Source organism: Lichenostomus cassidix, chromosome 1Aa, assembly GCF_008360975.1.
Source record: "Lichenostomus cassidix isolate B80296 chromosome 1Aa, HeHo_3.0, whole genome shotgun sequence".
Taxonomy (NCBI): Eukaryota; Metazoa; Chordata; class Aves; order Passeriformes; family Meliphagidae; genus Lichenostomus; species Lichenostomus cassidix.
Window position 1 is genome coordinate 50,255,057 of NC_139480.1, and position 13,271 is coordinate 50,268,327.

A 13,271-nucleotide genomic window follows, 5' to 3' on the forward strand; every position below is an offset into this window, starting at 1 on the left:
GAGCTTCGATGCGATCAGTCACACCCGCACAGGAACGGGCACATGTGCCTCTGGACTGTCGGATTCCCCAGGAGCTGAGCGATGCTCTGCTCAGGTGGATTCGGGGCAGCGGGGCAGAGAGCAGCGGGTCTGAGCTGCACTCTCGGGGATGCTGCCCGGGAAAGCATCACACAACACTGACACCCATTCTGATCCATTGTCTAGCGATGGCAGCCGAGAGAAAGGCAAACATCCCCCAGCATCTTCCAAAGGGCTCGGTCATTATTGCAAAAGCTTCAAGACAGACCTTAAAAAAAGCTTAGGAAACATCCAGGTCAGAAAAGAAGCCTTTCCCCCACTGGGTTAGCCCTTCTTCACTATGACCTGTTGGGAAGTTCAACAAACCTCATTCCACTGTCACCTTAAATCCCATAATCTCCACTGATGCAAGAGCTGTCTTTTTATTTAGATGCTGGCAGATCCCCCCGTGACTCTCTGGCAGAGCTGCTCCCAGTCACATGCTGTCTGCAGACTGTCATTCCCAGCCATGCCTGAGGTTCAGCCTGACCCTCCACAGACAGGCTGCTCCCCAGCCTGACCCTCCACAGACAGGCTGTTCCCCAGCCTGACCCTCCACAGACAGGCTGCTCCCCATCCCCTCCGGATCCCCCTTCTGGTCCTGCTGATGCCTTTGTGTCCTAACAAGCACAGAATGATGACAGGAGTTATTTGCAGTGCAGCAGGGCCTAGAGGAATGTGAAGAGAACGGAGGGCCATGCCTGTTGTGCTGTGTGGAAGTGTGGTTTGATCCAAAGCGAGGGGTACAGCCTGTACACACTGATCAGTGTCTGCAAGTGTAACACATCAGGGTAAAAACTCACCATCCCTTAGGCTGAGCACAAAGCCTGTGCAGATGTTCTCATGCATGCACATCTCTGCCTGCTGCTGGCCAAACTAAGGTCACTCCTTGCCCTCCAGACACTAATCCAGGGAGGAATCACCAAGGTGGACAAGTGTCTCTGCACATTCACGACCAGAATCTTGCCAGAAGTGAACCAGACATGACCTGCTCCTTCACATCTGTTTATTGTTGATGTTTCCAGGGGTCCCAGTGATGGATCCACACCCCATTTGACAATGCACAGCACAGCAAAACCACAGTTCCTGCGTTTTTATAATCTTCATCTTTCTTGCTCACATTACAGGCTGCACAAAAACATCTATAGACATAACAGAAACATCAGCTAACTCCTGGGAGCACCTGGCCTGTGGCTCAGGTGGAGCCAGAATGGGAGCAAGAAGCCATGAGCATGGGAGTGGGAGAGGCTACATGAAGCCCAAAGGAACAGGGGGATTCAGATTGCTTTGAAAATTGAGAGCTTAAATTAGTCTGGTATTTGATGATAGCAAGTGTTCGGTAATGATAGCTAGTAAATGTGTAGGGATGGTATGTTTAATATTCTGCACCCTAGAAAGAAAAAGCATTTGAGCTCCCCTACAGTTTAATGTTTTTAATACTGGATGGTTCATAGGTATTAGATTGTGTCAGGGACAGTGTGTGGATGAGAAAGAGTGAATTTGCAGATGAATTTGCAAAAACGAGCATATAGCAGGATACTTGCACATAAAGCCACTGAAGCACCAATCATTCAGACTCCCCCTGTTGAGATCTATCCAAGTTTCTTTCCTCCCACAGAAGAAACATAATAGTAGTAATAATAGGAATAGGAATTGTAATAGTAGCAACAATAACATGTAGTCCTTTCTACTGCACTTTTCGTCAGTGAAGAAATGCTCAGAAAAATTCATTTCAATCATTCCCATTCTTCAGAGCTCATAAAGGGAACCAGCCAGTACAAAACATTGGTATTTACTGGGTGCTTGCAGACAGCTTAGCCTTTTGCTTTTCTAGAAAATCCAGGAATCTCTTTAGAGTATACACCTAGATTAAACAGGTCAGGTGGGGAAAATGTCAGAATGCTGATAGCAAATTTGAGAGAGTCACAACCCCTTCAAATCCTTTAACACTTGACAGAATTGTTTCTTCGTTCTCTGGAATATAAGAGGTCATAGTGAGGGAATCAGAAAATCAAACAGTCCATATAGCTTTTTTACCTGAAACACAGCTTCAGTCAGCCTCAGACTGTTGTGAGAAGCCTTTTGCTTCTTTTGCTCAGAGCATCTTGCATTCTTTTGCCTACATCCCTGGGAGAGAAATTGCACAAGGGAACATGGTATGTTCCCTCAGGTGTCCTCTTGGCTGTGAGATACATATTGTATAAAATGCTCTTGCCAGTGCAGAACATTTTAGGATGTGTGTATAGCTCCCTATGCATAATGCAAGATTGGTTATGTGCTAAGGGCTTGCTGCCCATGAAGCCACCCAGTCAGGTCTTGCTTTCCCCACTTTATTCCCACCATGCATCCTTGTCTGCTTTTTTTCTCCTGGCTGAACAATAGTCCAAGCTTCTAGATTTAGTAGCTCTCTTTTATTTCATTGGGTTTTAGTACTTAGTTCTGTGGTGTCTCAAGTGCAATGAGTACGAGGGAAATGAATAATAACATGAGCACAAGCTTACAACCAAGTTATGTTCTGAATTAAATTCAGCATCCAGAGCTGTGTGAACAATTATCATTGAACAAAACTGTCATAGTTTTGCAACTCATACATTTCTTTTCACTCCTGTCCCAGTTTCTCATATTTTTTTCCCCAAGATTCCAATACGATTTTGCATTAGCTGGAATGGAGCCTGGTTTAAAACCTCTGATCTCCACCTATCCAAGAAAAGCAGCACACAGACAGTGCTACTCTTGTAGCACTTGTTGGTCTTGTTGCTTCTTTTGCACACTGAATTACTCTTCTCAGTGCATATTACAAGACTTGTATGTTACTAGCTACCAAGCTGGTCTTAAAAAGGAAAGTGGAGGAAGTGACCATGATGTCTCTGTGACTTTAGGTGTAATGAACATTGTTTGCTTGCCAATTGCCTCACACATGTAATTTCCTTAGTCTTATTTATAAACAATGCTGGTGACTCCCCTTGGGATACAAGAACTTGCTTCCTCAGAGAATCAAAACTTCAAAAGATTTGTTATGTGCATTATTTTGGTGTTGGAGCTTTATTTAAATTACTTCCCATTTGTCTTTGCTTTTTTGTGCAGGATGCATTCATTTCCATGCCTCTTCATCATTCAGTACAGTCATTAATGAAACCACAAAGGTGTGTGCATTCATCTGTAATGTCAGTGCAGCAGCCTGAGTGTTCCCCAGAGCCACAGCATCTGTCACAGTGGGGACACACCTTCTCCCCCTGCTCCTCCTGCTGCACCCTCTGTGTTCATACACTGAGAGAGCTGAGGTGAGATGGGAGGTCAGTGTCCATCTGGTAGGGAAAAAGTGCAGTGGATTGCAGTAGGGTTTGTGGGGTCTGGAGAGGAAGAGCCTGGATGTGCTTAAGCAAAGGGAGAAGGACTATGCTGGGGTGATACACATAAAGAAAAGGCTAGATGCAGGCAATCAGTCACCATTGAATTTGCCTCTTTTCACTGATTCTGGTGTCTCACTTCTCACCACCTGCCAGGGAGGTAGAATTGGTTTAATCTGAGTTTCACAGAGACATGCAGGGCCTATTGCATTGCATTTAGCACTGAGGTCTCCCTCCATGCCTGCTCCCTGGAGACCTTGCTGGTGTCTGCTCACAGCCCTGCTCCCATAAAACATCAGGCATTCAGCTCTAGCTGTATTTTTGATTTGTATTTTCCCTTTTTTCCCTGGAACCTGTTCATTTATTTAAATTCATCCTCTCATACCTTGATTCCATTATAACCCTCTTCTGTACAGGTCAGACTGACCTGTTCTTCTCTTTTTAGACCTCGTAGCATGATCCTTCACCTGTGACTCTGAGGTGCTTCATTCCTGCAGTTTTCTGTTTATGACACACCCACAGCATTGACATCTGCCCTGTATTGGGCAGCAGAAATTACTATGTAATTGTACTAGTATTCTCTCCAAATAATGTAGATAGGTCATGCATCATGTAAAGTTCTGTGAACCAAGCCTGCATGTTCCCTGTGCTTCTGGCTACAGATGCCATTGCTGGTACTTTTGGGAAGAGCAGGAGACTTCACTGTTCCCTGAACAGCTAGAAAGTGGCAGTGGAGTTTGCAGAAGCTGGCAACAGGACAGTGCTGCCTGCAAAATTCTTGAGATGCCAGCTGGGGCAATGCCAGGCTTGTGACTGTGGTGTGCCATGGGCTATGGAGCTGCTGCAAAAATATGGGCAAGAGGTGACATGTGGAAAGAGCTCCAGACTCACCAAGGTTGGATTCTCAGTAAAGAAACTGAGATGTACTGATGTGATGAGTAGGTGAGGAATAACAGAGCTATGCATTCCAGAGTAGTGTGTGTTGGGAGGAGTTGGTGTTGCAGGACATTTTGTGTGTTTTACATGGCAGGTGATTTTCAGTGCTTTCAGGGTCACTGGTAAGACAACATGGTTTGGGTCAGCAAGCACTGTTCCCTGCTATTGTGGCCCACTGTCATTCAATCCCTGTTGTAAACTGATCAGTCTTTATCTTTAAAGTAATCAAATCTCATTCCCCCACAATGCTCACTGGGAGACTGTTCTAGAGTCAATTCTGTCTGATGTTAGGAACCATCTCCTGATTACCAGCTTAAATGTATACATGATTAGCTTGCATCCATTTGTTCCTGTGCCAACGTCTTATTTTACCTAATATAATTATTGTCTCTTGTTGCTGTTTTTGCTCAGAAGTATTTATAGAGAGCTGTCATACCTGCACTCATTCTCATTTTGCAAACAGGGTATGCCACTCAAAGGAAAGAAAAATTGTACTGCATGGAGACATCAACTCCTCTTTCCCCAAATATGTAAAAGCAGTTAGTCCTTGGTATAGGAGTAAATATAGCTGGTCAGGCATACAGTGACTGCTTTTAGTGATTGCATTATTGTTTGTTAGCAAACTTGCTTAAAGGAGCCTCACCTCTCACTGTGCCACAATCTGAAATGAAACTAAATCAAGCTCACTTTTCTGGGTTACAGAAGGACCTAAAAACAATGAGCTGTGGCATCTCAACATAGTACAAGTGAACTATCTAATTTCAGAATGAGGGAATGCAAAAAAAAACCCCAACCAAACATAAAAAACAACAACAACCCCTATCCTGTTGTTTGTTTTATGCAGACTATAACAGTGTACTTATGTAGAGAGAAGTTGAGAGATTATATCAGTGTTTATCCCAGTCATAACTGATTTCTTTTCTTAACAGTACCAGCCTGGGAAGGCTATTGAGTATTGGTGCTGCACTTGGAGCACAGAAAGAATGGGATGTTTCATGGTCATAGATTCAATTCATGGTTAAATGTCTCAGGTAATGGAAGCTTTACCACATCACTTGAGAGCATTGCATTGTCTGCTAGATTTCATAAGCAAGGAGTTTTCTTTTTTATTTAGTTGAGCTGCTTGCTTTTTCTGAAGAAATAAATGACCAAATAAAAAGCAAATCTGAAAACCTCCCCCACTGAGTCTATTTCAGTTGTTGCTGTTTTCTTCACATTTTCCTCCTTGAAATGCATTAGTTTCCAGTTGAAGGAACCTGAAGAAAAGATGATTATTAGCAAGAAATTTGCAAATTAGCACAGCTCAAAACACCCTCACAGCAGTGTTCTTGTAAAATGAGTGAGGCTGGGCTAAAACCCCTAGATATTTATTTGGATCATTCTATATTTGGATTTAGCAATCCTATTACTGAGCTGAAATTTAGGACTCTTTAGACACATTTGTCCTGGAAATAGCACTGGTAAATTACAAGCTCTGATAGGTGGGAGGGTGAGGACAGTGTCTAAGATCTAACAAGGAGAAAAGTAACAGGCATTCTTCCATTTCTATTAAGTGCATTAGCATATTTTCAGCACATTCAACAAACGAATAGTCCTGTGCTTGGACAAAATTAGTGGCTAAAAAGAAGCAAGATGCACCAAATATGGTGTGTGGGATATTGCAGTGCTATTATGCAAATTGGTGCTATGTCTTCAGCAGGAGTTTTCAGTTCAGTTTAGATCTACTCCAAAGGAGGAGAAGAGTGTGTTTGAGTCAGACCACTGGGATTAGACTATGCATGGGAAAACTCCTGTATAAAGAAAGATCGAAACATCAGTGAAAAGATGGAAAAGGGATGGGAAGGTAGAGTGCAGAAGAAGGTGTGACCACTAATCACTGAGGATTTTTTGTGAAACAAGGAGAGACCTTAGTGGAGAGGGGAAAGACTGGTGAAAAGACTGGTGAAAGGAAGCTTTGTACCATGAGAAAAGGAGGCAGTGAAAATCCCAGCTTTCATGTTTCCTGGAGTAGAGGAGCACAGTTTTAAACAAGGGTGGAAATTTCTGTGTTAATTCTAGTGTAATTACTGTAGCTGCAAATACTTTTTTATTTAAACTCTTCCATTCTGGAAAGCAGAGCCCTGCCATATTCCAGAACAGAAGTCGAATTTGAATTCTGAGAACCTGTCAAGAAATGCTCATGAGAGACAAATGATCACATAAATGTCAAATGCATCATTTCTTAAACGTTCCTGCTCTGGCCATTGCTAGCAATAATGTCTCAGCAATATCTTTTGGGCTGAACGTGGATCTACACAACATTATGTTCATTATGTGCTGGAGACATCCAGCACTGAATTTTTCACAGTATTCCTCTCTTTACCGCAGGTAAGTTCACAGTTTATGTCTGTATTATCCTGCACTGCTAAGCTAGTGCTACCTGCTAAGATTTACAGCATCTTTCCGTGGTCTCAAATGGTTATTAAAATCACTAGATGGCAGCAGAGTAATTTCTGGTCTCCTCTTGCCCTGAAGTCCTGGTCACAGCTGTGTCCTCTGGGATGCTCCTTGGAGTCATTTCCCAGCCTTGCAGGGTATGCAAGGGCAGCTACACCTACTCAGAAAATACTTGCCTCTTCCACAGCAAGAGATTTGTGTTCTCCATTTGGTGCCTTCACAAAGGCTGGGTTTTAATGGTTGATTCCCTATTTTTTCCTCAGATTCCTTGTTTTTCTCTGGAATTGCCCCAGTTTGTGGCTTGCAGACGCTGGTATGTACACATGCCAATGGCTGTGTTGTTATTATATATTATAGACTTCCAAGGTGATGTTCAAGGTAACTAATTTAGCTTTGGCTGAGAGCAGAGGCTGTTCCTGGAGCCAACAGAGGTTGACTCCATGGCTCAGGTTTGAAACTGGCTAACAGGAATTTGTTAATAGCACTATTTGTTGTTGTTCCACTGTTGCAGTTGGCTTTGCTCAATAAAATGCCAAAAGCAAAGTGCTAAGAGGACAGAAATACATTGGAGAATTAAAAAAATCAGAGTAATTTTTGTCTTGAACAATCCTCAGGTTTCCCAATTCAGGGATTTCCTGGGAAAAGGAATAATTCCAGGCAGTTTCCCAGCTACACTCCACAGCAGTGTGATGAGTGGGTGCACAGCCTGGTTGCTGGTGTCAGTGTTGTTTTGCCTGCTTTCCCAAGAAACCTCACCAAGCTTAAGCCATCTCCAGGAGCCCTTCAGATGTCAGTGTCAAAACCAGGAGAAAGTTTCCTCTGGTGGTCAGGATCTTGTGTTTGTGGGATCAGTAGCTCCTTCCCTGTTTACTTCAACAACAAGCTGAGCTCTAGGGCAGGGGGAAGAAGGAAAGGTTAGTGTGATTCTTCTGGCTTGCTTTTTTCAACAGAACCCCCACCCCCCAACATAAAAACCAAAAAAACCAATCCATGCTTTTATTTCTCCTAGAAGAGCTCTTTTCAATGGAGTTTTAGGTCTGGAAATGGACCAAGGTGACTGTATTTAAATGTACTGAAGGACATGGCTCTTGTCACAGATTTCAAGATGACCTTTACCAAACTCCCCCAAAATCAAAAAGTGCTGCTATGCTCTGCAAAAGGCAGATGGGGGTTCAAAACTGAGGGTCCTCAAACATAATTCTGGAGAGAGACTCTTCCAAGGTCACTTCTGTAATTCATGAAGCTATTAATTTTTTTTAAATTGATACTGGTGCATCTGGAAATTCTCACAAGGTTTAGGGTTTAATTCTTATTCTCACAAGTTCCTATTACAATTTGGTGGTGGAAAGGATCCTCCAAATTGGTGCTCATCCATGCATTTTTAAGGCCTTCTTTACATGGCTAGAGTTGTGGAAAAGTAAGTAGAAAAGAAAAAGAGACCATTTGATGTGTTTGCACACCCAAGTAAATATTTTAGGCTACAGATTTTCACTTTCTCATTCTCCCTCCTATTTCGCTTGCTCCATGCTGTCCTTCAGCAGGGGTTGGAATTTTGAAATGGATTTAAAGCAAAAATACATGCTCTCTTTTATTATGAGCATATTTCAAGGGGAAAATGGATTATATTTTTATTGGACTGAATGCATTCAATTGTAGCAACTTTTATTATTTTGAAACAAAGTTTTGTTATTCAAACAAAAGCCTAAGTGGCACACACTATGCCAACTCTGAGCATTTTTCTACAGCTCATTTTTAAAATAGCCTTTAGGATTTGCTTGACTAAATCAAACCTCAGGAAGGAGAAGCTTGCAGGGGGGAAATCACTGCATTAGAGGTGATAAAATGAGAAATGAGAGAGATGAACATCAGTGCAAACTCATCAGCATTAGAATAAACTCAGAAATAGACATTCTACATTTCCATAATGCTGTCAGCTGCCACTACAGAGACAGGGATCTATTACCTCTGTTTATACTGCTGCTAACTTAATTTATAGCAACTTATTGTATAAAAGTAGACAGTAACTTGACTGGCTGGGAAAAAAAAAAAACCCTTTTATGCTGAAAATAAAAATGATAATGCACATAATAGATTTCTGAAAGTAATTTGAATGGCCAGTTAAAACACAAGGTGAGTTGAATCTATTTTTAGTAAATCTCAGCACGGATTACCTACTTTCATATGCACATTTGCAGATGGATCGATAAAGGGCAAACACTGAACATTTACTTTGTAAGATTCCATGGGCCCAGGCTGTTCCCCACTTTCAACTTTCTTCATTTTGCTGTGGCTGCATGGGGGAATGAAGCAAGAGCAGAAATGGGCACAATGCCCCCAGGGCTGAAATCAGGTGCCTATTCATGATCAGCTTTGTGAGGAAAAATAAATCTGATAGAGCCTTGTCCCAGAAAAAATGGGCAGTTCATGTCATCTCTGTCCAGATGGTGCAGAAGATAAGAAACACCAAGCTTTCCACAGCCTGATATTTCTCAGGCAGACACATGTAGGTCCTGACTTTGCTCCAAACCAGCAGATACAAGCCCCAAACTGGTTTTTATTTGTGTCCCAGCTCAGACTTGGCCCTGTTCTCACCACCAGTGCTCCGTGTTGGGTGTGGAGCTGATGGCATCCTGTCAGAGATGTCATCTCTGGAGCCAGTTTGACACAACATTGGTGGTCCTCAGTCTCTTCATTCCCTGAGCAGGGGTCTGGATGCTCTCTGCAGCAAACAAGCTTCTTGGTGAGAAGCTTGCTCTTCTTAGGTACCTTTCAGGCCCCGTTAGAAGTAGTTCATGAGTCTCTAGGGGTGCATAAAGCAGAGAGAGAAAAGCATGGCTCTGGCAAGCCAAAGGGATATAATCATCAGCCTCCAGGTAAACATGTGCTTAAATGTTTTGCTGATCAGAGACAAACTGCTGAAGCAGGGCCTTGGGAGCTGCCTTGCGACCACAGTTATTCCCTTTATGACAAGAAGTTGATCTTCAAGCTGAGGCGGAATGCTTTTCTGTTGCAGCATAACCTGGTTCTGCAGGGAGAAGGAAAGGGAGGATAGGCTTGGCAATGGTTTGTGGCAAGCTGTGCTCAGGATTGAAATATATGGGAGCAAAATTAGGGGTGCTGTCACTGCTGTGCAGATATTACCAGGTTTGAGTAAAACAGGGGATGGGGATTCTTGCTGCTTCAGGCCCTGGACCCCTTCATTTGTGGCTAGTGGAGGATTATCCAGCTGCTAGCCACAAACTCTTCCTGCTGCAGGGCCTTCCTTTCCCTTGCTCCATTGAAAGGGAAAAGAGGATACAAGGGAAGTGCTGAATTTAAAAGGGCTTTTGATTGAATATTTCAAAGCTTTACAAAATACTCAGGCAGGGGTCTGTGTAGACTTCTCATTCCAACTGAAATTTTAGGTGAAGGAAAACAAGCTGTTGATTCATTGACTCAGGTCTTTAGTTCTGGAAGCCAGCAGGGAATTGATTTATGAAAGGTGAGAGCCTAGGACAGTCTACATCATGAGTAGGCATACAAAAAGATTTATAAGAGTGCAAAAGGATAATGTTTCTGGTCCTTATTGGTTTTTAGCTGCTTAAATACCACAGTGGGTGTCAGAGGATTAATAACTTTGAGGATCTGCCATCTTGCACATCATTGAAAATCTCCTAATGGGGTTAAAAGAGCACAGACAGATTTTCTGAAGTTTCGCATACGTCAGCACCTGTTACAGCCTTTCCAAATCCATACAGTCAAGCAGACAGCACTGGCAACAGCCTTGTGGGAAGGAAGGGAAATGCCAGTGTGTGTGGAAAGAGGTGACAGGTCTAAGACATGGTGCCACAGGAAACAGGATGCCAGGTTGGTTGTTGGAACAGGAACCAGACAGGCGGTGAGGAGTGACAGTGAAGCAGTGAGTGTTGAAGTGAGAAGCAACACACGTGTCAAGTGGAAATCTTCTCGCTGTACAGGATGTACCAACACAAAAAGAAAGTGTTGTCTGTGATTTCAAGCCTGATTGCTGCTCCTTGAGGGCCTCAGCATAACAGTTTATTATCAATGTGAAAGCAAGAGCTTCCTAGGAAACGTGGTTAAATAAAGATTTGAACTTTAAAGGCTTTGATCATAGGGATGATTTGTGTCCACTTCAGCCCAACTTACTTAACATATAGAATAGCTCATGGCAGCATTTTGATAATAATAATTTGCAAATCATTACTTGACCACCCATCAGAGAGAAGTTAGGTCAGTTAGCAGTGCAATGGAATGCATTCAAATGCAACACATGCAACTCTGCTCAGCCACACTGCAGGTTGTGAGCAACATCACACCTTGCATTTGAATAGCTGCACTATCAGGTCTGCAGAACTCTGTGAGGTTTGCCTTCAAGTGCCATCCTGCTCTGAGAAGCCTCAAGGTCTTATGTTTGGGACATCCTCAGGTGTCTCTTGCTTATGGATCCTCTAATCTCTGTCGGTGCTGAGCTCACTCTTGAATGCTTTTTTTGGCTGTGCTATTCAAGTGTTCTCCACCACTCAGACAGCTTTTGTTCATTGGCTTGTTGCGATATAAAAGTCTCAGATCCTCTTTGTCCAGCCTGGCTGATCTCACAATCAGTGTCTTCAGAAGCCACTCATGAGAAGGGAGGAGGACTGGAACCTGATGGTTTTATTAGATTTTTTTTTGTTAGCTTTATTTGTATGGGAAAGCAAGGTAACAAGTACACATCCAGTGACTTTTCCACCACCTAAGGGGGTGACTTATAATACTTATGCATTTGGTTTCTTCTGACATGCCTGTGGCTCTCATTGTCTGCTCTGACAGTCTTCTAGGAAATGCTGATAATGAGCAATCTTTGCTTTCCCCAACATGCTTGTTTGTTTTCTTCCTAATCCACTTTACAGAAAGCACAAATCTCATGTGGGGTCCTATCTACACCATCTTAACACAAACAAATACACTTCCTGCTTTAATTAACAGTGAGCTTGACTTTCCTTTCCAAAACCAGAGGATGAATTTTCCTTAGCTGTGGCTGCACAGCTTTCTCTGACATGGAGTTCAGACAGGTCCAGGACAGGAAGCACCCGACCTCTTTCAGGGTTCCCACAGGTATCAGCATGGGGAGACACTCTTCCTTGCTTTTTCTGAGAATAAACTGCCCAGATCCCTCCATAACCTCAAAGGGGGAGGAATTAACTCAGACATAAACACTACCTTCAGATCCAAGCTGCTTATCTGAGAGCTGAGCCAGGCTTTGTGCAGGAACCTTTCAGGAGGCACTCCATCCCAGGCTTCCCTTCCAAAGCAAGCAGGCAGATGCTGAGCCCCCCAGCAAGAGACAGTGATGCAGCTTCAGCTAACCTTCTTAGCCACCCCAGCAGCCTTCAGCAGGCTCCCCAGGCTGTTGGCACTGCTGTGACCCAGTGAGTCCCTGCTCTTGCTGTGCTGCCTCCCATCCTCAGGCTTGATGGTCAGGTGGGGCTCAAGGATCAGCATCCTTTGCCAGCATCCCCAGCTGCATGTGCTTGAGTTTTGGTATGGTGCTCCCTGGGCCCTGTGCTGGCTGTGCAGTCCAGAAATGGCCCTTGCTGACCTTCAGTGCTGTCCTTGGGTCCTGACAAGTTCTTGTCCTTGTGAGTGGCTGTACATTAGCAGATTAGTAGTAACGTAGGAAGAGGGAAGTCGCCTGGGAAGTAGTAGTCATAAAGAAAAATAGTTATCCTCTCACTCAAGGGCAGTTTAGAGGAAGGTGAGAGCAAAGGATATTTTCTTTCTTTAATATCATTACAAGAGAAGCAGGGAAAACAGAGCCTTAGGTCTGCCTAAGCATCCAGAGGGACAAATGGATGTCGTGGGAGCAGAGGAGGAAATTCTTTCCTCCCCCATTCCTGTTCACTGTTAAGAACCAAAAAGAGTGAGGGGATTCAGTGCCTTGGGAGGACACTGCTGATAGCCCAAAAGGGAAAAGCCTGCTGTGAGTCTGTAAGAAGCACTTCAGAAAAGGAGGAAAGAAGTGAATAGTTGACGATGAGTGGAACTAATGAGACCTGGGTCAAGTCACTCCAATTGAAACTTTTTCTGTAGTTGGGGCATTTAAAAGGTTTCTTGTCCACATGGACTGTCTTGAGTCTAATAAGCTGTGAGTTCAGCCTGCAGACTTTCCATAATTTAGGACACAGGGACTTTTTCCTCTACCCAGACATCCTCCTATTTTTTTATGAAAACCTTTCATTTATGCCTGTTGTTCCAGTTGAAATCAGCTAAAATTGCCCACTGAGCTCAGGGCAGTGAGGGAAAGAAAGGCAGACAAGTGAACAGACAGACTCCCATGCATTAACTCACCTGCACAAAGCACAGCTGTTTGAATCCCTTTTCTGTTGAAAATACCTAATTTTTCAGCAAGTGGAAGGTGGACAAAAACACCCTGAGAGCCTTTGGGACATGAAGGACTGTGCAAATAGGATGTTCAGTTTTTATTGTCAAGCTTCCATCACTGTTTTAGAGAAGAAG